The sequence below is a fragment of the Hordeum vulgare genome, chromosome 3H (assembly GCF_904849725.1).
Source record: "Hordeum vulgare subsp. vulgare chromosome 3H, MorexV3_pseudomolecules_assembly, whole genome shotgun sequence".
Classification (NCBI taxonomy): domain Eukaryota; kingdom Viridiplantae; phylum Streptophyta; class Magnoliopsida; order Poales; family Poaceae; genus Hordeum; species Hordeum vulgare.
In genome coordinates, this window is record NC_058520.1 from 10,004,780 (window position 1) to 10,028,891 (window position 24,112).

Sequence of the window (24,112 nt, forward strand, 5' to 3'; positions counted from 1 at the left end):
AGTGGGAGTTAATCTTCCAGATGAGATAGTGATGGTTCTCCAAAGTCACTGCCACCAAGCTGTGAGAGCTTCGTGATGAACTATAACATATCAAGGATAGATACAATGATCCTTGAGCGATTCGCGATGTTTGACACTGCGAAAGTAGAAATCAAGAAGGAGCGTCAATAGTTGATGGTTTGTAAAACCACTAAGTTTCAAGAAAGGCAAGGGCTAGAAGGGATACTTCGTGAAACGGCAAAACAGTTGCTGCACTAATGAAGAGACCCAAGATTAAACCCAAACCCGAGACTAAGTGCTTCTGTAATGAGGGGAACAGTCACTGAGGCGGAGCAACTCTAGATACTTGGTAGATAAGAAGGCTGGCAAAAGTCGAAAGAAGTGTATTTGATATACATGATGTTGATGTGTACTTTACTAGTACTCCTAGTAGCATGAGGGTATTGGATACCGGTTCGGTTGCTAAGTGATTAGTAACACGAAATGAAAGCTACGGCATAAACGGAGACTAGCTAAAGGCGAGGTGACGATACGTGTTGGAAGTGTTTCCAAGGTTGATATGATCAAACGTCGCACGCTCCCTCTACCATCGGGATTGGTATTAAACCTAAATAATTGTTATTTGGTGCTTGCGTTAAGCATGAACATGATTGGATCGTGTTTATTGCAATACGATTATTCATTTAAAGAGAATAATGGTTACTTTGTTTTCTTGAATAATCACCTTCAATGGTTTATTGAATCTCGATCATAGTGTTACACATGTTCATGATATTGGTGCCAAAAGATACGAGTTGATGATGATAGTACCACTTACTTGTGGCATTGCCGCTTGAGTCATGTTAGTATAAATTGCATGAAGAGGCTCCATGCTGATGGATCTTTGTACTCACCTGATTTCGAATCACTAGTGACATGCAAATCATACCACATGAGCAAGGCCTTGTTTTCATTGAGATGAAATAAGATAGTAACTTGTTGGAAGTGATACATTTTGATGTATGCAGTCCAATGGGTGCTGAGGCACGCAGTGGATATCATTATGTTCTTACTTCACTGACGATTTGAGTAGATACTAGAGTATTTACTTAATGAATCACAAGTCTGAAATATTGAAAAGTTCAATTCTGTTTCGGAGTGAAGTTCGTCGTAACAAGAGGATAAACTGTCTACGATATGATCATAGAAATGAATATCTGAGTTACGAGTTTTGGTATGCAGTTAAGACAATGTGGAAATTATTTCGCAGTTCATGCCACCTGGAACATCATAGTGTGATGATGTGTCTGAACGTCATAGCCACGCACTATTTGGTATGGTGCATACTATGATGTCTCTTATCGAATTACCACTATCGTTTATGGGTTATGCATTAGAGACAACCGCACTCACTTTAAATAGGGCACCGCGTATTTCCGTTGAGATGACACAGTATAGACTGAGGTTTAGAGAAATCTAAACTGTCGTTTCTTGAAAGTTTGGGGCTTCGACACTTATGTGAAAAAGTTTCAGTCTGATAAGCTCGAACCCAAAGCGGATAAATGCATCTTCATAGGATATCCAAAACAGTTGGGTACATCTCCTATCTCAGATCCGAAAGCAAAGTGTTTGTTTCTAGAAACGGATCCTTTCTCGAGGAAAGGTTTCTCTCGAAAGAATTGAGTGGGAGAGTGGTAGAACTTGATGAGGTTATTGAACCATCACTTCAACCAGTGTGTAGCAGGGCGCAGGAAGTTGTTCCTGTGGCACCTACACCAATTGAAGTGGAAGCTGATGATGGTGATCATCAAGCATCGGATCAAGTTACTACAAGCCTCGTAGGTTGACAAGGTCGTGTACTACTACAGAGTGGTACGGTAACCATGTCTTGGAGGTCATGTTGTTGAGCAACAGTGAACCTACGAGTTATGGAGAAAGCGATGGTGGGCCCAGATTCCGACAAATGGCTGGAAGCCATGAAATCCGAGAGAGGATCCATGTATGAAAACAAAGTGTAGACTTTGGAAGAACTACTTGATGGTCAGAGGACTATTGAGTAAAGATGGGTCTTTAAAAGAAAGACAGACGATGATGGTGATAAATCACTATTAAGAAAAGCTCGACTTGTCGCCAAGATGTTTCCGACAAGATCAAACTGTTGACTATGATGAGTCTTTCTCACTCGTAGCGATGCTAAAGGTCTGTTAGAATTATGTTAGTTGTTGATGCATTATTTATGAAATATTGCACATAGGATGTCAAAACATTGTTTTCTCAACGGTTTCTTTGAGCAAACATTGTATGTGATACAACCAGAAGGTTTTGTCGATCCTAAAGATACTAGCAAGTATGCAAGCTCCAGTGATCCTTCAATGGACTGGTGCAAGCATCTCGGAGTTGGAATATGCACTTTGATGAGATGATCAAAGATTTTGGGTTTGTACAAGGTTTATGAGAAACTTGTATTTCCAAAGAAGTGAGTGGGAGCACTATAGAATTTCTGATAAGTATATGTGGTTGACATATTGTGGATCAGAAGTAATGTAGAATTTCTGTAAAGCATACAAGGTTGTTTGAAAGGAGTTTTCAAAGGAATACCTGGATTGAGCTACTTGAACGTTGAGCATCAAAGATCTATGGAGATAGATCAAAAGCGCTTAATAGAAGTTTCAACAAGATGCATGCCTTGACAAGTTTTTGAAAGAGTTCAAAAATAGATCAGCAAAGAAGGAGTTCTTGGTTGCGTTGTGAGGTGTAAATTTGAGTAAGACTCAAAACCCGACCACGACAGAATAAAGAGAATAGACGAAGATCGTCTTCTATGCCTTAGCGGTAGAATCTAAAGTATGCCATGCTGTGTACCGCACCTGATGTGTGCCTTGACTCAAAATCTGTTGAGAGGTACAGAGAGTGATCCATGATTGAATCACTAGCAGCGGTCAAAATTTATCCTTAGTAACTAATGGACTAAGGAATTTTTCTCGATTATGGAGGTGCTTAAAGAGTACGTCGTAAAGGGTTACGTCGATGCAAGCTTTGACACTAATCCGAATAACTATGAGTAGTGAAACGGATTCGTATAGTAGAGTAGATATTTGGAGTATTTCCGAATAGCACATAGTAGCAACATCTATAAGATGACATAAAGATTTGTAAAGAACACACGGATCTGAAAGTTTCAGAACCGTCAACTAAAACCTCTCTCAAGAGCAAGATGTGATCATACCCCATAACAATATGGGTGTTGGATTCGTTGGAATCACATGGTGATGTGAACTAGATTATTGACTCTAGTGCAAGTGGGAGACTGTTGGAAATATGCCCTAGAGGCAATAATACATTAGTTATTATTATATTTCTTCGTTCATGATAATCGTTTATTATCCATGCTATAATTGTATTGATTGGAAACACAATACTTGTGTGGATACATAGACAAAACACTGTCCCTAGTAAGCCTCTAGTTGACTGGCTCGTTGATCAAAGATGGTCAAGGTTTCCTGGCCATAGGCAAGTGTTGTCACTTGATAACGGGATCACATCATTAGGAGAATCATGTGATGGACTAGACCCAAACTAATAGACGTAGCATGTTGATCGTGTCATTTTGTTGCTACTGTTTTCTGCGTGTCAAGTATTTATTCCTATGACCATGAGATCATATAACTCACTGACACCGGAGGAATGCTTTGTGTGTATCAAACATCACAACGTAACTGGGTGACTATAAAGATGCTCTACAGGTATCTCCGAAGGTGTTAGTTGAGTTAGGATGGATCAAGACTGGGATTTGTCACTCCGTGTGACGGAGAGGTATCTCGGGGCCCACTCGGTAATACAACATCACACACAAGCCTTGCAAGCAATGTGACTTAGTGTAAGTTGCGGGATCTTGTATTACGGAACGAGTAAAGAGACTTGCCGGTAAACGAGATTGAAATAAGTATGCGGATACTGACGATCGAATCTCAGGCAAGTAACATACCGAAGGACAAAGGGAATGACATACGGGATTATATGAATCCTTGGCACTGAGGTTCAAACGATAAGATCTTCGTAGAATATGTAGGATCCAATATGGGCATCCAGGTCCTGCTATTGGATATTGACCGAGGAGTCTCTCGGGTCATGTCTACATAGTTCTCGAACCCGCAGGGTCTGCACACTTAAGGTTCGACGTTGTTTTATGCGTATTTGAGTTATATGGTTGGTTACCGAATGTTGTTCGGAGTCCCGGATGAGATCACGGACGTCATGAGGGTTTCCGGAATGGTCCGGAAACGAAGATTGATATATAGGATGACCTCATTTGATTACCGGAAGGTTTTCGGAGTTACCGGGAATGTACGGGGAATGACGAATGGGTTCCGGGAGTTCACCGGGGGGGCCCACCCACCCCGGGGAAGCCCATGGGTGTTTGGGGTGCCGCACCAGCCCTTAGTGGGCTGGTGAGACAGCCCAAGAGAGGCCTATGCGCATAGGAAAGAAAATCAAAGAGGAAAGGAAAAAAAAGGAGGTGGGAAAGGGAAGAAGGACTCCACCTTCCAAACCAAGTGGAGTTCGGTTTGGGAGGGGGAGACCTTCCCCCTTGGCTCGGCTGCCTCCCTTGGGAGTCCTTGGACCCCAAGGCAAGTCTCCCCCCTCCTCCTCCTATATATAGTGGGGTTTTAGGGCTGATTTGAGACGACTTTTCCACGGCAGCCCGACCACATACCTCCACGGTTTTTCCTCTAGATCGCGTTTCTGCGGAGCTCGGGCGGAGCCCTGCTGAGACAAGGTCATCACCAACCTCCGGAGCGCCGTCACGCTGCCGGAGAACTCTTCTAACTCTCCGTCTCTCTTGCTGGATCAAGAAGGCCGAGATCATCGTCGAGCTGTACGTGTGCTGAATGCGGAGGTGCCGTCCGTTCGGTACTAGATCGTGGGACTGATCGCGGGATTGTTCGCGGGGCGGATCGAGGGACGTGAGGACGTTCCACTACATCAACCGCGTTCACTAACGCTTCTGCTGTACGATCTACAAGGGTACGTAGATCACTCATCCCCTCTCGTAGATGGACATCACCATGATAGGTCTTCGTGCGCGTAGGAAAAATTTTGTTTCCCATGCGACGTTCCCCAACATCGTCTGTCTCCCTCTGAATGTTGTATAGTATGTATGCTCTCTTGTTCAGCACCTTGGAAATGATGAAAGGCCCTTCCCAGGCCGGAGCCAACTTGTGTGGTCTTTGCTGATCCACTCGGAGCACTAAATCGCGAGCTTGGAATGTGCGACTCCTGACGTGACGTGCGTGAAAGCGTAGCAGATCTTACTGGTAAATTGTTGAGCGAGTGAGTGCCATCTCGCGCTCCTCCTCTAGAAGATCGACTCCATCTTGCCTTGCTTGTTCCGCTTCGGCTTCGGAGAAGAGTTCGACTCGCGGGGCATTGTGAAGCAGGTCACTCGGAAGGACCGCTTCTGCTCCATAGACGAGGAAGAACGGCGATCGCCCCGTTGATCGGTTTGGAGTGGTGCGGAGGCCCCAAAGTACTGAAGGTAACTCGGTGACCCATGCACCAGCAGCATGTCCTACCTCTCGCAAGAGTCGAGGCTTCAAACCTTGAAGGATAAGTCCATTCGCACGCTCAGCTTGTCCATTGGATTGTGGATGTGCTACGGAAGCAAAATCCACTCGGATACCCTGACTCGCACAGAAGCCTTTGAATCTGTCCGAGTCAAAGTTTGTCCCATTGTCTGTGATTATGCTGTGAGGCACCCCGAATCTGGAAATGATGTCCCTGACAAACTTGACAGCTGTTGAGGCATCGAGTTTCTTGATGGGCTTGGCTTCTATCCATTTGGTAAACTTGTCGACTACCACCAACAGATGTGTGTAGCCTCCTTGGCCTGTCTTGAATGGTCCAACTGTGTCTAATCCCCAAACTGCAAATGGCCACACAAGTGGGATTGTCTTTAGTGCAGATGTTGGCTTGTGGGACTTGTTGGAGTAGAACTGACAGCCTTCACATCGGTCGACCATAGCTTTGGCCATCTCGTTAGCCTGCAGCCAGAAGAATCCAGCTCTGAACGCCTTGGCGACGATTGCTCTCGAAGAAGCATGATGGCCGCAGGTTCCCGAGTGGATATCCTCTAAGATCAACTGTCCTTCCTCTGGGGAAATGCAACGTTGGAGGACGCCCGAAACACTCTCCTTGTACAATTGACCGTCAATGACAGTGAATGCCTTCGACCTGCGAACTATTTGCCGGGCTTGGACTTCATCTTCTGGAAGTTCTTGTCTCAAGATAAATGCCATGATCGGCACAGTCCAATCGGGAACGATTACCAGAATCTCTGTGACCAGATCAACCACAGCAGGCACATCGACTTCAGTCGGATCTGTTGTGCTTTTGGGTTGTACTGGTTCTTCAGTGAAGGGATCTTCTTTTACTGAGGGAAGATGGAGGTGCTCGAGGCAGACGTCACTCGGGACTGGTCTCCGAGTGGATCCGAGTTTCGCCAACTCATCAGCTGCTTGGTTCTTCAGTCTCGGAACATGATGAAGTTCTAGACCTTCAAACTTCTTCTCCAGCTTCCTGACTGCATTGCAGTATGTCGTCATGGTGGGGTTCCTTACGTCCCACTCTTTCATCACTTGGTTGACCACCAAGTCCGAATCGCCGTAGACCATCAGGCGACGGACGCCGAGTGAGATGGCCATGCGCAATCCGTAGAGAAGAGCTTCATACTCTGCCTCGTTGTTAGAGGAATCAAAGTGTATCTGGAGCACGTACTTGAGTTTGTCGCCTTTGGGTGATATGATCACAACGCCAGCGCCGGATCCATTCAACATCTTAGACCCATCGAAGAACATCGTCCAATGAGCCGAGTAGATGTGAGTCGGTTGCTGTTGTTCTACCCATTCTGCTATAAAATCAGCAATGGCTTGAGACTTAATAGCTTTCTTGGCCTCGAACTTGATGTCACAGTACAGCATCTCCATTGCCCACTTCGCCACTCGGCCTGACGCGTCTCGATTGTGGAGAATTTCCGACAAAGGAGCATCAGAAACGACAGATACCGAGTGGTCTTGGAAATAATGGGCCACCTTCTTCGCAGTCATATAGATCCCATAGATGAGCTTTTGATAATGGGGATATCTCTGCTTGGAGGGGGTCAGGACTTCGGAGACGTAGTACACTGGCCGCTGAACTTTGTATGCTTTGCCTTCTTCTTCTCGCTCGACTGTAAGAACAGTACTGACGACTTGATTTGTAGCCGCGATATATAGAAGAAGGGGCTCTTTACTGAGCGGAGCAGTAAGAACCGGCTGGGTGGAAAGTAGGACTTTGAGGTCGTCGAATGCGACTTGGGCTTCGTCTGTCCACTCGAAGGTATCTGACTTCTTCATGAGTCGGTACAGAGGAAGTGCTTTTTCGCCGAGTCGACTGATGAACCTGCTCAAAGCCGCTAGGCAACCTTTTGAGTCGTTGAACATCGTGTATTCTGACCGGCCTATCCATTCGGATGATGGTCCCGATCTTTTCGGGCTTAACATCGATTCCTCGTTCGGAAACGAAGAAACCGAGTAACTTACCGCTGGGAACACCGAATGAACACTTGGCTGGGTTTAGCTTGATATCGTACCTACGAAGGTTGGCGAATGTTTCTGCCAAGTCAGTCAGCAGGTCGGAACCTTTGCGTGACTTGACTACGATATCGTCCATGTATGCCTCCACATTGCGACCGATCTGGTCGAGGAGACATTTTTGGATCATGCGCATAAAGGTAGCTCCTGCATTCTTCAGACCGAAAGGCATAGTGATGTAGCAGAAGCACCCAAACGGGGTGATGAAGGCTGTTTTCAACTCATCGGGACCATACAGACGGATCTGATGATAACCCGAGTAGGCATCAAGGAATGACAAACGCTCGCATCCCGCAGTCGAATCGACAATTTGATCTATGCGGGGAGCGGAAAATGGTCTTTCGGGCAGACCTTATTGAGGTGTTTTAAATCAATGCACATTCGGAGTGATTTGTCCTTCTTGGGCACCATGACGACATTGGCGAGCCACTCGGAGTGGTGAACCTCGCGAATGAAGTTGGCAGCCAGCAGCTTGGCCACCTCTTCTCCGATTGCCTTCCTCTTGTGCGCGGCGGACCGACGCAAGCGCTCTCGGACGGGCCGAGCGACGGGATCCACATGCAGTCGGTGCTCAGCCAACTCCCTGGGAACACCTGGCATGTCAGAAGGCTTCCATGCGAAGAAGTCCCAGTTATCACGAAGGAATTGGGTGAGCTCGGCTTCCTATTTAGGATCGAGGGTGGTGGGGATGTTCGTCGGGGCGGCAGACTCGTCCGTCGGGTGGATGCTAATTTTCTTCGTCTCTCCCGCCGACTGGAACGCGGACTCAGAAGCTGGTTTCTTCGAGCGCATCAGGTCGGCAGGGTCGACTGTCTTCTTGTACTCTTCGAGCTCAAGTACAGCCATCTGCTGGTCAGCGATCCTTGATCCCTCTTGCACACTCCTCAGCTCGCTGACGGTTGCCGGTGATGGTGATAACGCCTTTTGGACCTGGCATCTTCAACTTCAAGTACACATAGCACGGGCGTGCCATGAAACTCACGTACGCCGGGCGGCCCAGAATCGCATGGTAAGCGCTCTGGAAATCCACCACCTCGAATGTGAGCTTCTCCTTGCGAAAGTTTTTGTCGGAGCCGAAAGTGACGTCCAACGCGATCTGACCGAGTGACTTGGCCTTCCGCCAGGGGACGACTCCGTGGAACTGCATATTGCTCTCGCTGAGTCTGGACATCGGAATGCCCATTCCCTTGAGGGTGTCAGCGTACATGATGTTCAGTCCGCTACCGCCGTCCATGAGGACTTTGCGCAGTCGGACTCCTTCCACCACCGGGTCGACGACCAGAGCCTGTCTTCCTGGAGTGGGGACATGCGTTGGATGGTCCGACTGATCAAAGGTGATCGCAGTCTGAGACCATCTAAGGAACTTGGGAGCAGTCGGAACGGCCATGTTGACCTCTCTGTTCACTAGCTTCAGTCGACTCTTGCTTTCGACGTCAGCAAAAATCATGAGGGTTGCATGGACTTGGGGGAACGGATCCTCCTTATCCTCCTCATCTTGTTCAGGATTCTTCTCACTCGGTTGTCCTTCGCTGAACCCCTGGATCAGGAGACGACACTGCCGAGTGGTATGCTTCGCGTATATGGGATTGCCTTCTTCGTCCATCTTCGTGTGTATTGGACAAGGCTGATCTAGGATGGGATTATTAAACGGCTTCTTCTTGGGGGTAAACTGCGCTTTCCCTTTGCCCTTGAACTTGGCGCTGGTTACAGCTGCAGCTTCTGCTTGCGGTGTGGGTGGAACCTTCTGTTTCTGCTTCCGAGTGTTACCTCCGTCGGTATCGCCGACTGTCTTGTGTTTGCCGCTCCGGATGCGGTCTTCTTCCTCGCCATTTGCATAACGAGCAGCTATCTCCATCATCTTGCTCATGGAGATGTCGCCTGTCCGGCCGAACTTTAGGTACAACTCTCTGTACCGTACGCCTGCCTTGAATGCGCAGACCGCTTGATGCTCGATGACGCTCTCCACCGTGTGATAAAGAGTCGTCCATCGCTGGATGAAGTCGCGCAAGGGCTCATTCGGCTTCTGGACACAATGCTGAAGCTCCACAAGGCCTGCAGGGCGTTTGCACGTCCCTTCGAAGGTCCTGATGAACACTCGGGCAAGATCTGCCCAACTGTAAATGCTTGAGGGGGCTAACTGGTTCAGCCAAGCTCGCGCCGAGCCGTCGAGCATCAGAGGGAGGTGCTTCATAGCGACATAGTCGTCCCCTCCTCCGATCTGGACTGCCACTCGGTAGTCGTCTAGCCATGTTTCAGGCTTGGATTCCCCCGTAAATTTACCGATTCCCGCTGCCAATCGGAAGTTGGGTGGGATGTCAGCCGAGCGGATGGCTCGACTAAAACACTCGGGGCCGGACACGATGGTCCTGCCGCCACTTGGACGATCCAGATCGTGGCCATCGCGGTGGGCTCGACCCCTGTCGACTCTTCGCTGGGCGATTCGCCCTCTTGCGTCGGGTCTCGGGTCGTAAGTGTCGCCGACTGAACGCCGATCATCATGATGTCGGGACCCATAGGGCCCACCCCGCGGAGGGGTGCGCGAACGGCAACGATCTTCACGGACCATGGAACGACTGCCTCCCCTGTGGTGCTGATAGGAGCCGGGGCTGTGAACCGACCGATGTGTGTTTGCATGGGCGGAACTATTGTGGATCCGATTGTGCGACTGGGAGACTGCCGAATTATGCTGCTGCGCCGTGTGCAACAGAGCACGGATCTGCTCGATTACTCTTCCTGCCTCTGAATCAGTCGGCTGGAGGGAATCGGCGATCTTGGCTGCCGCAGCCAAGTTGAGGAGAGGTGTGCGGAACAACTCTACGTTGCTCTGCCGGGTGTGCCGACTGGCAGAACGGCGAGGCGGACGGCGTGCACCGGATGCTTCACCGGCTTCGCGCTCGTTCCGGCCAGCCTGATGGGGATCTTCATGGTTGTTGGCCATGTGAACTTCTGCTGCAGGCCCGAGGCACATGTACTCGGAAGGGAGCTCAGTCGGAACCGAGCCCGAGCATTGGGGACGCGGGGCAACCACAACAGACTCCAGAACCGCCACTTGAGAGGACGCGAACTGACGCGCTCGGGCATGTTGCACCCAACGTTGTAGACGCGGACTGCGAGATCGTTTGCTGCGGCGCGTGACGAAGGTGCAAGCCGGCAACGGAGCCGATTGTTGGAGAAGAAGAACGCCGCGAGCGCCGACACAGAAGTGTGTGGCCCCGCGACGGGGAAGCGCCTTGACGTCGAGAGGTGCCTCCCGAAGCCACGCCGAATCGTCGACGACGAAGGAGAGAGCGCCGAAAAGGATCTGGTGACCCATGCTCGAACCTCCACCGGACGACATGACGAAAGGAAGTAGTCGCAAACTCGCCGGAAGTCGCTTAGACGCCTGCCCCAAGGTGGGCGCCAACTGTCGTGGGTATAAGCCTGACAGTAGATGTGTAGGGTACGAATGAGATGGGCAGAGTCCTAGCTACGGCGAGGTTGTATGAGTTCGGGCCCCTCTGCGGTGGAGGTAACAGCCCTACGTCTCAGTGCTCTCGGAGCTTGTTACCGAGTGTGATATGGAGTACAAAGATTTGCTAACCCTTTTACCAGTGGGGGAGGGCGGCTTATATAGAGTGCGCTGCCCTCCACAACGGTTCTGATTCAAGGGTGGAGTAGTGGCGATTGAATGCATACGTTACAGGTAACGTATGCTCTAAATGCTAGTAAATGCACCCGGAAACGTACAACAGTTTCCCTCCAGAGAGGTTACGGCGCACCGAGTGTATCCAGTCGGTAGGCCCGGTGTTCTCCGAATGTTAGTCTTCGACTGGATGATTCCGGGCCTGCTACCGACTGGATGATGGGGGCACCTTAATTCAGTCGGGGCATACTTAAGGTCCTGTCCCTTGTGTGGGGTATCCCTTGGGTAGGACGTGTAGGGCAGGCCTATGACCCTACCCTAGGACTATGACCCCATCAACCCATATCATGCATCACCTCAAATGATCCGAGACGTAGGGTATCCATATGGGCAGAAGAAGATGAAGGTGCAACCTCATTAAAAGGTGACTTATCCTTCGCAGAAGATGATGAAGGATGAATGCCATCCTTAGACCTGTCAGAGCTCTTATCTTTATCTGTATCACCATGATCCTTATCACGCTCATCTCCATCAGTCATATCAACATCACCATCGTTAGACTTTGTAGGTACGTCCACCTCTACCTCCACATCAAGATCGTAATGAACTCCATCATATGACCAAGGTGCGAAATCAGGAATATATTCAACATCCAACACCATCACTAGCAATCTGGCTATCCCCCTTTTGCGAGTGAACGGCATGTCGACCTTTTCGGTCTTGCCAATAAGTGATCCAAGGCTCCATACAATAAGGAAATCATTAAGTAAAGTTTCTGGTATGCCTGAAAACCTGATCCATACCTTCTGTAACCGTGTACCCTGTGGTTCCGGTTTTCTGCACTCCTCAAACTCAAGCATACATTTGCTCCCACTGACCCTGCTGACCCCAAAAGTAAGCAAACGTTGGAGATCCTCTCTTCTAGGAAACTCCACTTGAAAGCAATGATCATCAAGTCGTTCTGGTGCCCACTGGTATGTTTCGGACACAAGTCTTCTCAATTGTTGCGAGACTTGGTCAGCTGAGAGCGATGCTAGTGAGCGAAACAAATTGAAGGAGCATTGGGTGCACATGATGAATTCGCTGGGCCCCAGTTTTGAGGTGAATCCAACATTGGAAGGAATGAGGCGAATACTGGGCCTTAGTTACCTAAATCTTCCTCATTATTTGAAGACATGCATGCTATATTTGGGTATGTATCCAGAAGACTATATAATATGGAAAAATGATTTGGTCAGGCAATGGTTAGCCCAAGGCTTTGTAAGTAAAGCACATGGGCAATATCCAAATGATGTTGCAGAGGGCTATTTTAACGAGCTAGTTAACAGAGGCATCATTCAGCCAGTTGATACCGATCATAATAATGAGGTGTTATCTTGCAGACTGCATGATATGATGCTTGACCTTATTATGCACAAGTGCAGAGAAGAAAATTTTATCACTGCAACAGATGACATCCAAGACATTATAGGTTTATCCGACAAGGTCCGCCGACTCTCCCTCTATCTAGACGGTATAATAGATGGCACAATATTGGAAACCACCCAGCTCTCACAAGTAAGAGCACTTGCCAGATTTGGTAACTCTGCATATGCACCTCCTCTCTTGAAGTTCAAGCATCTCCGAGTTTTAAGTCTTGAATTTCAGTGGGAGATACCTGACCTTACTGGAATATCTCATTTGTTCCAACTGAGGTATCTGAAAATTAAAGCAGATGGTAAAATAGTTTTACCAAGGATTCGGGGACTAGAGCAATTGGAGACTTTGGAGTTAGGAAAATACTATCTTGAAGTTCCGTCAGATGTTATTCATTTGCACCGGTTGCAGCACCTGATCGTCCCTTGGAGGACGAATTTGCCCGATGGAATTGGCAACATGAAATCTTTATGTACGCTGCAAGAGTTTGATGTGGGCTTGAATTCTGTAGACAACATCAGAGACCTTGGGGATCTCATCAATTTGAGGGATCTTCGAATATGTCATAAACTTTCCAACATGGATGCACATCGTTTGGATGTCTTGAAATGTTCCCTTAAAAAACTTTGCAAGCTCAGATATCTGCACATGGATTCTAACATCAAAATTAGTTATGCATTGAGTTCGCTATTTCTTCAAAGGCTTCATATGTTGTGCCTGTTTCCAAGGGTTCCTACCGCGATTGGAGAGCTCCATAACCTCTTTGACCTTGATCTCACAATTGAGGTGTTGGAGGATGATATTGCAGTTCTTGCACAGTTGCAATCTCTTAACCGCCTTAAATTGCAGATCAAAGGGAAACATGAAACCGAAGAGAAGGTACTCATTTGTAGAAACGGATTCCCTGTTCTCAAGCGTTTCTGGCTGTTCTGCAAGAGGATGTCACAACTGACATTTGAGGCAGGGACAATGCCCAGTCTCGAAAAGCTTGAGGTAAGAATCAATTCGCCGTACGGCGCTGCACCTATGGGCATCGAGCACCTATTAGGCCTCAAGGAAATCCTTGTAATTATTAGGGGTTATGGTGCCAATGGATCCAGCACAAGAGCTGCACTGTCGGCGTTAAGGAAGGCCATTGATACACGCTCAAGTCGTCCTACAGCTAACATTATGTGTGTTGACAATTCGCTGTTCCGTGGACTCCTCGACGACGGCTTCAGCTGGAAGAAGTACGGCCAGAAAGATATCCTTGGCACCAAACACCCAAGGTTACCAGAGGCTTCTTCTGAACTCACATGAAACTAACATTTTCCTTTCCTGGTTGCACATGGTGCATGAGGGAGGCTGACCTGTGTTCTTGTTAAATTGAACTCTTGCAGAGGTTACTTCCGATGCTCTCGCCGGGAGTCGGAGGGATGCCGAGCGACCAAGGAGGTGCAGCGCACAGACGATTGCGATGAGATCTTCGATTTTGAGTATAAAGGAAAGCACACTTGTACACCGTCTGAACAGGAGCAGACCATCCAGCCACGTATCGACCTTCCTGTCCTTTGGGCCCCATAGATTTTAATCCCTGCATCATTCATCTGTGGCAAACTGCTTGATGTCGTGCTGTCCTGAATGCACTTGTGCTTTCATTTCGCAAGGCACACCTGCCCGATTATAGCATCAGTGGTGTAGCTTTCTGAATGAACCTCCCCTGTCTCAGAATACATTGGTTTTTTTTTTTTACTGCAGTTTATTGGTACAAAACTACAGTGTAAATAATTGTAATAATATTATTAGTAGAGTCAAACCCAGTTGTGGTCAGGTCAGGTACCCGATCTCCTCTTGAAGGTGAGGGAGAATCTTAAATGTAGAACCATCCTTGTGGACCTGAGTGCTCATTTTGGTAAACCTGGCCGGTGTTTTGCGAATTTTTGTCCAAAAGGACCCCCTGTCGAACGTGATTGCCAAAAGAGACCAGCTGCGAATGGAAAGAAGGGAAAGGACCCCCACCCCGGGTGGCGGCAGGCACGCCAGGCGGCACGTGGCACCTGCCGCCACCGCACGAGGCGGCTGGGGCCTGCCGCCACGGGCGCAGGCGGCCGGCAGGGCTGCCGCCACGAGGCCAGGCGGCCGACGCCAGATCCCGTTCCCGCCCCGCTGCAACGTAACGGCGACAGAGCGGTGGGCCCTGCCGCCTCGGGAGCAGGCGGCCAGGCGGGCCCTGCCGCCTCGGCAGGAGGCGGCTGACACTGTTTCCGCGCGGCAGACATGTCACACTGTTGCTGACTGCGCTGATTTCCGTACGCGCTGATTCCCAGGCTGAGACAGATATTTCCCGCTCCCACCAACGAAACAGTGGGAATTTTTCCCCCTCCCACCGACGAAACAGTGTGAAACTTCTTCTTTATAAGCGAACCGCGTCGCTGCCTCCTCTCTCACTCTCTTCTCTTGCCGTTGCCTCCCGTGTCACTCTCTTCTCTTTCTCTTTCTCACTCTCTTCTCTTTCTCTCAAGAGCTACTCCGTATGAATGTTTAAGTGGCGATTTAGGATGGTTTAAAGTTAGATTTTGAAGACGTTGTAGTTGAAGAAAAGATAGATCAAGGTAAGAGCTTTCCATATCTGTTGGTCGTGTTTGCATGCATGATGTATTTATTTTATTTGATTAGTTTCTAAGTATGTGTTTTCTTTTGTCTTAGGGAGCGTATTATCACTTTTGTGGAACTATTTTGAAGACGTAGTTGAAGAAAAGATAGATCAAGGTAAGAGCTTTCCATTTGTGTTGGTCGTGTTTGCATGCATGATGTTTTTATTTTGTTTGATTAGTTTCTAAGTATGTGTTTTCTTTTGTCTTAGGGAGCGTATTATCACTTATGTGGAACTATTTTGTCATGCGATATGAACTACTAAGTTGAAGATCAAGGTATGAGACTCTGTTCATATTTGTGTTCATGTGATAATAGGTCGACTATGTTCATATATTACCGATGATTTGTTCGTGTTTGCATGCAACTGGTATTTAGAAAGGAGCCGGAAAAATGCCTATGTAACTAGCATTTTTGTAAAAAACTTGTAATAATATGTTAGCTCCATTAATATTATTACATGCAAGACGCGTGTGTAATATATTTGTTTATGTGATAATTTGTCAACCCCGTAGAAATATGACTCGTGATATATATATATATATATATATATATATATATATATATATATATATATATATATATATATATATATATATATATATATATATATATATGCATGCAGTATGTATCTTTAGACTTTTGCTAGCACGGAAATAATTATGTGTGTAATATTTTTGTTCATATGAAAATAGGTGGAATTCGCTGATATTATTCTGGTGATATATTATATTCGGAAGGATATCATTATTTAAACCAGAGGTATGAATGACATATTGTAATTCATCTTCTATTTATTTTATAGATGTAGTGTCACGATAAATGATACAATATAAATTATTATGCGTAGATGTAATGGATGTTGTTAAATTGTTATATGTAAAAAAGATAAGTAATGGATGTTGTTATTACAATGTAAATATAAAAATATGATTTTTAATGGACTAACGATGTAAATATGGCTGCTCGTTAGGTACTATGGAAAATTTGTTAGTGTTTTATGGGCACATCGTACGTGAGGGTCCTTCTGGTGTGGATGTGTCTAGGTGCGGGATGACTACGGTTGTAGTGAAAGACATGGTTAATGTAGAGTATGCGGCAGTTAGAAGGTGCATCCGATCGGTGTTTGGTTCAGCGATGAATGGAAAAAAAATGACCCTGGAGGCTTTCGTGGTTGAGGGAGGAAATCGTTGGGTTCTGCGACGGGTTACTGGTGAAAGAGCATGGGCGTCGTACATGGGTTTTGCAAGCAATCCCAATAACTCCATGTATGGACAACCCATGGTTTATGTGGAGTTCATTTCTGCCAGTGATGTCGCCGAGTGCAGTAGCGGTGCCGGTGAGGCCGAGTTGGCCATAACTATAACCCCCGACGCCGGCCCATCGGAACCAAGGGGTGGCCAACAAGTGGCCATAACTGTAGCCCCCGACGCCGGCCCAACGGAACCAACAGGTGGCCAACAAGTGTATGACACGGGATATTGGTCTGCGGTCGTTGACATGAGCGAACATGTCGAGGGATTGCCGGAGGCGCTAGATGATGACGATGATGGTCATTCTTCTGCGTCTTCAGAATCAGATGATGATGAAGTTGTTCCTCCTGAGAAGGCGGTCGCTGCAGCAACCAACCCAGAGTTTTTACAGGTTATGAGCATCACCAATGAATTTCACTCTGTTGTTGGCCTAGACGCGGGGAGTCTGGCCGTTGGACAGATTTTCCCAGATAAGAAATCTGCTAAACAAGCAATACATAGCTATGCAATTGCTATACACAGGCAACATAGAGTGAAGCAGTCTGATAAAAAGGAGTTGAAGCTCATATGCATCCATCGCGAAGCGGGTTGCCGCGGAAGAGTTATTGCTCGCCAGAAGCCTGGGGTATGTCAGCCATGGCATGTCACAAAAATAGAGCAACATGGTTGTGAGCAAACCGGCACTCTTTCGGAGCACCGCAATGTGACTGCAGAATATGTGTCACGGGTGATGCAAACCATTGTGCAGCAAAGTCTTAATATTAGTATTAGGGCTTTGCGTGCAACTGCATCTGATCTGATTGGTTTCCCTGTCAGCTATAGCAAGGCTCGTCATGCAAAGGAAAAGATATTTCATAGGTTGTATGGAACCTATGAGGAGGCGTACTCTTTTGCCCCTAGAATGTTGCATCAGATTTCAGTTGCTAACAGGGGGACTCAAGTTTTCCGGAAAGAACGTCCAAATCCATTGAACCCGGACGAGCAAATCCTGGACCGCTTATTCTGGGCATTCGCCCAGACTATACAAGCATTCAAGCATTGTCGTCCGGTTGTATCAATTGATGGTACATTTCTCACTGGAAAGTACAAGGGCACACTCTTAGTGGCGATGGCAGCTGATGCAAACAATCAACTTCTTCCTATTGCCTATGCACTAGTGGAGAGCGAAAACAAACATAGTTGGCTATGGTTCCTGTGTTGCCTGAAGATGGGTGTCATCAAAGATCGGGAAGGGGTTTGCATCATCTCTGATCGCAACACCGGACTATTAAGCGCGCTTGAGATAATTAAGGCTTCACAAGATCCAGATTGGGGGTGGCCCGATCTGGAGACAAGGTGGTGCATGAGGCATTTGGCAGCTAATTTTTATTCGAAATTCAAAAACAAAGATTGGTTCAAGCTATTCAAGAGGATGTGCATGCAGAAAACTACAGCAAAAATGAATGCTATCTGGGCAGGTATCAATGGTCAGATCGAGCGCGCATCCCTCCCGGCGAGAGAAGACCGGAGGGGTCGTCGAACAGCAATAAATTTGAGCCAGTGGATTAATGAGAATTGTCCCAATTTGTATAAGTGGGCGCAGTCTCATGACACTGGCGCTAGATACGGTATAATGACAAGCAACATGTCCGAGGTGTACAATGGTGTTCTTAAAGGGGTGAGGGCACTACCTATCACAGCACTAATTGATGAAACTTGGAACCGGACTGTGTCATACTTTGCAGATAGAGTCACCGTTGCCAAGGCACTAGTTGATTTGAACAAGACCTGGTCTGAGAAGATGCAAAGACGTCTTGATGACAAAGCAAAGAAGTCGCAAAGACATGGGTGCAAGCAGGTAGATGCACTTAGGAATAAATGGGAAGTTAGTGTGCGAGCAAAGTTTGTGAAGGGTCACCACAGGGGAGCAAAAAAACAAGCTGTGACGCTTGGCGCAACCTCGTGTGAGTGCACTTGCAACAAGCCCAAGCTTCTGGGATATCCTTGCAGTCACGTATTGCGGGCAGCTGCAGATCAACAAATTAGTGTCGAGCCATACGTATCACCATACTTTAACATGCACAATTTGTACAACACTTGGAACGGTGAGTTTTGTGCATGGGGCATTGATACGAACTACAAGCAATTATGGCCAGAAGGCACCACATGGGTTCCAGATCCCGCATTGATGCGAACCAGCAAGGGACGGCGCCAGTCTAGGCGTCATCGCAATGACATGGACCACAGCCAGTTGGGAGAACCAAGGCGATGCCGCGTATGTAGGTGTGCTGGTCACCCGCGTAGGGAGTGTCCGTATCGTAACAACAACACTGTGTGATATGTAATCATGCTATGTATTTTAATTTAATCGTGATGTAATATTCGGAATATGTATTTTAATTTCATCGTGATGTAATATTCGGAATATGTATTTTAATTTCATCGTGGTGTAATATTCGGAATATGTATTTTAATTTCATCGTGATGTAATATTCGTAATATGTATTTTAATTTCATCGTGATGTAATATTCGGAATATTTAATTTAATTTCATCGTGATTGCAGGTTATGGCTGAAATGCCCCATCTTTTGAATGGTTATCACGACAACCACCACCGTTGCCAGCTTTTCATAAATCCAAATCATGAAAATCCTCCTCAGACCTTCCGGCTTCGAACTGTAAAGACGCCCTGGTCAATACATAATCGGTTCCTTGAACACCTTGAGGCTTATGGACTCCTACATTTTGCGAACATCACAGCTCGTCGAGGTAGTTTTACTGCCGACCCATCCCTTTTGACATCCCTCGTTGATAGATGGAGACCGAAGACCCACACATTTCACTTTCGATGTGGAGAGCTTGCACCTACTCTAAAAGATGTGTCAATGATCACAGCTTTACCAATTAGAGGTGTGCCAGTGGTACATCCACGAATTTCTCCTAATTGGCCAGCAGATGTCTCTGCCCGTCTGAGGCTCGAAATGCCCATATCAGATCGTTCTGGTCCGCCTCGAGGTGTCCCACTCAGCTGGCTTCGTATTAACTTCGAAATTTTATCTACCCATGCTGATCCTGAGACAACGAAGAGACACTTGTTTGCATATTTGTTGTGGCTCTTCGGTGTGATGTATCCTAATTCTCACGGGGAGGTAGTTTTGCCTGGTCTCATCTATTTTGCCGCAAAGATAGTAGACGAACCTTTACCCCAAAATCCATCATATAGCTTTGGTTCTGCTTTGCTTTCTCACACATACCGAGGGTTGTGTGATGCCATTCAAAAAACTGCATTCACATCTAAAGCTCCATTACTTTGTGTCTCCTACGAGTTTCTACAGTTGTGGTCGTGGGAATACTTACCTGTAGGACGATCGCAGATAGTAGAACCCGCAACCCCGTACAACTATGGTGAGGGTGTTGTAACTATGTCCAGTCGGTGGATGATGGGTCGAAAAAAATGGTCTACTAAAATTGCAAAAAATTGTTACCCCATATACCATGATCAGTTTGAGCTTCTTAACGACTCACTAATAACATGGAACCCGTGGACTGAGGCGACATTGATATGGTATTTGGTTCGCAACACATGCCAGTGGAATGCGTGAGAGATAGTGCCTTTTGGATGACTCGCTGCAATTTACTCTACCTATGGTTTGTGGAACCGTATAATCCTGACCGTGTCATGAGACAGTTCGGTCTATATCAAGATATTCCACCACCGGTTCCAAGATGTATCGACGAAGAAACTCATAAGTAAGTAAGATGTGACCTAGCTAAATAGATATTCCATCAACTATTCTTGAATTTTTTTTGTTATCTATAATTACAGGATGAGCAATATGGGCAGATCTGGTGTGGACTGGAATGCAGAAAACATTGAATGGATAAATCAGTGGAATAATGAAGCTCTACAAAATATAGTGCCTCAGCAACGATAATTTTACTAATGTTAATTTAATTATGTGCTTATAAAATACAGAATGTGATGTCAATTTAGTAATGTTAATTTATTTATGCAGAACGTACGATGCAACTACGACAGAAGCGTACTATAATTGGTATCGCATGAGCACGCGTACTAGACTGACGAGTGAACCACGTACGATGCCAACACATCCAACGCATATGGAACAGTTGCAGAGACAGATGGACACATCATCAGCTTACTATCGTGACTCCGCGGTAATAATCAACATCTTGCTATTCAGGTCCATCATTTCATGAACAATTTAACCAACGAACAACGATTTTTTTCAGATTGATATTTGCACCCAAGTACAAGCGATGGCGAGGGAAGGAATGCGAGCCCAGGGAATTGATCCTAAAGGCAGGTCCTTCTTTAAAAAAATTAGCGAATTCGTCAGCACAAGGTTTACGAGATGCAGTACAGAGAACGACGTTGTCACTGCAGCGTACAACATTCCGGAACCGAGGTCAGCTAGACCGAGTGCGGCGTCGTCGTCGTCCATGCGGTGGGGAGAGGGTCCTAATACTACGTCGACACTTCCACGACATGACTCGTCTCTACCAATACATGGGCAGACATCACAGGTAAATGCTCCAGATTTAGGTTCGACGCCCGAACAGACTCATTTCGTGGAGCAGGATGCATATACAGCATATGGCGCACACACTCAAGGATCTCAGCCATATCTGCCCAAGCGAGGGATTAGGATGCCCAAGGAGAATCGTTGGGCTGAGACAAGCGAGGGAGCACAAAGCTACAACAGCGGTCAGGTATGTACAATTATAATAAGCAATTACATAACTTCTATTTACACATATTTTTGCTACACACAGTTTATTTTAAAAACATTTTTTCGTGGAGCAGGAAATTAATGATCCATCATGGGGAGATGAACATACCCAGCGTGGCGTACAGAAAGAAATACTCACAGAAACCCATGATACTCAATGCACGCTCCCAGGAATGATAAATGATTTTTTCGGGCAGGACATTAGTGGTCCATCTTATATCAATTCTGAGTCACAGCCATTCACCTACAATTTAGAATCATCATCTCAATATGGATTTCAGACTCCACCACCTATGCATGAGTCGCAGACACAGGAACACGAGGGACAGTACGGTCGTGGTCTTCGTGAACACAGACCCCCTGATCGATTGTCATCCTCCGGTCGTCGGGCAAGGCCAGCTGGTCGTCGTCGCATAGGGTGATTCGTCTATGTATGTGTGCGAACAATTGCATCTCTCTATGTCAGTTTCAAACTTTCAGATGTACGTACAAGACATCTATGTAGTTTCATGAAATAAAAGTTCTCGATATGTTTGAAGTTGCTTCCATAAAATAAGATACATAAAATAAGATTCATAAAATAACATACATAAAATAACATACATAAAATAAGATACATTAAGATGTAGAGTTCATAAAAAAAAACTATATAAAGTCGTCGTCATCCTTCGACGATGCAGAGCTCTCGTCCTTTGACGAAGCGCTACTCTTGGCCTTCGTCGATGATGCGCTCTTGGCCTTCGTCGATGACGCGCTCTTGGTACTCAGCATGAAGATATCGTCTTCGTCCTCACTATCGTCAATCCATAAGAAGGGATGTTTTACTCCACCTCCACCGCGTATGTGTTGGCATTTCTTCTTCCATCTTTCATTCAACCGCAGAAGTTCTTTCCGAATCTCCTCATATGTCCTTGCAGGCCACCCCTTCCTAGCTAATGCGTGGGCAACCTCATTCAGTAGCGTGTCACTATGATGAGTTCGTCCCATGAAACTATTCTATTATCTATCTTGAAATTGCTAGCTAAGCGCAGAAGACACTCGGACATACCACTATGAAAACTACGATCGAAAGGATAATGAGACATTTTCAGCACACTCCTTACCCACCTTGGTCTGGAGGGGGTTTTATAGGTGCAGCAGAGCAAGACGAATAACTAATGGCGGGAAAACGAGGAGGGAAAGCGAGGCGGGAAAGCGAGGGCGGGAAAGCGAGGCGGGAACAAAATGGCGGCAAAGCTATACGCGGGATAAAATGGCGGGAAAGCAAGGCGAGAAATAAATGGCGGGATAAAATGAACATACACGTAGCTGAAATTAAGATACCCATTGCGGAAACTAAGATACACATTACTGAAAATAAGATACAATTTGCCGAAATTAAGATACATCTTACAGAAATTAAGATACAACTAAGACAACTTAACATACAATAAAATAAATCTACTAAGTCCAACGTGGATATTTTCCTTTTCCATCACCAGCTTCTTCTGCTGCCTTGGCGGCACGAGCCCTTTCTCTCTTTCTCTCCCTCTCAGCTTCACGGGCCTGTTCCCGCTGTCTGTAAACCTCCTCTAGCCGAAGTTTCTCTTCTTGATTTTTCCTTTTCATCTCATCAAGAAAAGCCATCTGCTCCACACAGTAATCTTCCCACTCTTTCTTCTGCTCTGCTTTCTCCTCTGCTTCAGCCTTCTCACGACGCTCTTCCAAGTCCAAGCTAGCCCATGCACGATGACCTCTTTCACGAATCTCGGTCACCGCCCAGTCCGGCATTTCCGTGCCAATCCAACGATAGTACATGCAGAGAGGAGTAGGAGACTAAAGGATGGATCAGATTCAAGTAAACAATAATATCAAATAACAATAATCTGGATGACTGGAGCATACCGGAGGCCTGACGTACGCAGAAATAGATTCGGCTGGATCAGATTCATAATTGGCGCACATGAAAAACTTCATGCCCAACCAATCTGAAAAATTCGTCACCTCCTTCACCTTGCAGACATCTCCGCACCAACATCGAACTGCTTCCACCCCCCGAGGCAAGCTTGCACTCTGCATTTTCCTAGGCCTAATGCTCTGATCCGAACAAGGCAAACTCATACTGACTATGGAGGTGCAGGTGCTTTGAAGTCTGGCTGATGGTGAAGAGAGTTTCACTCCCTGCCTCCTTTTATAGGCCCTGCCGGATGTCTACGCGGGAAAAAAGGGCGCGAAAACGAGAAACTGCTGCGGGAAACTTAGGCGGGAAAATAACGCGTGGGAATTTAGCCGGGAAACTGCAGCGGGAAACTTAGGCGCACATGACTATATACAAAGCAAAATGACAGAATCTACATTCTAAAATGAGTCCATATACATCATATGTAGTCTTCTAGTACAAACTTCTTAAAAAACTTATATTTAGGAAATCTCCCTCCGTAAAAAATAAACTCCCTCCGTTGCTAAATATAAGGCATTTTAGAAATTGTACAATAAACTACATACGGATGTACATAGATATACTTTAGAGTATAAATTAACTCATTTTGCTCCGTATGTAGTCTCCGAGTGAAATACCTAAAAGGTCTTATATTTTGGAACGGATGGACTACATCCAATACCGCATGCAACTTAGAGCGGCAAAATTTCGAGCGGGAAGCGCGGCCAGTGCCTCGTAGTCAGCGAAATCACCCAGTGCCTCGAGCGGGAAGAGCAGCGCAGAGCGGCCGGCCGCCTTGGGAGGTGGCGGCAGGGCCCACCCAGCGCTGTCCGTTACGGGCAGGCGTGGCGGGAACGGGGTGACCAGCCGGCCGCCTCAGCTGGTGGCGGCAGGCGCCAGCCGCCTCGGGCGGTGGCGGCAGGTGCCACGT

The 24,112-nt window shown here is 46.8% G+C and overlaps 1 pseudogene; it reads left to right on the forward strand.

Moving 5' to 3' along the window:
• Nucleotides 1–13,944, forward strand: part of LOC123439219 — a 33,189-nt pseudogene extending 19,245 nt beyond the window's left edge.
• Nucleotides 13,945–24,112: the final 10,168 nt, after the last annotated feature.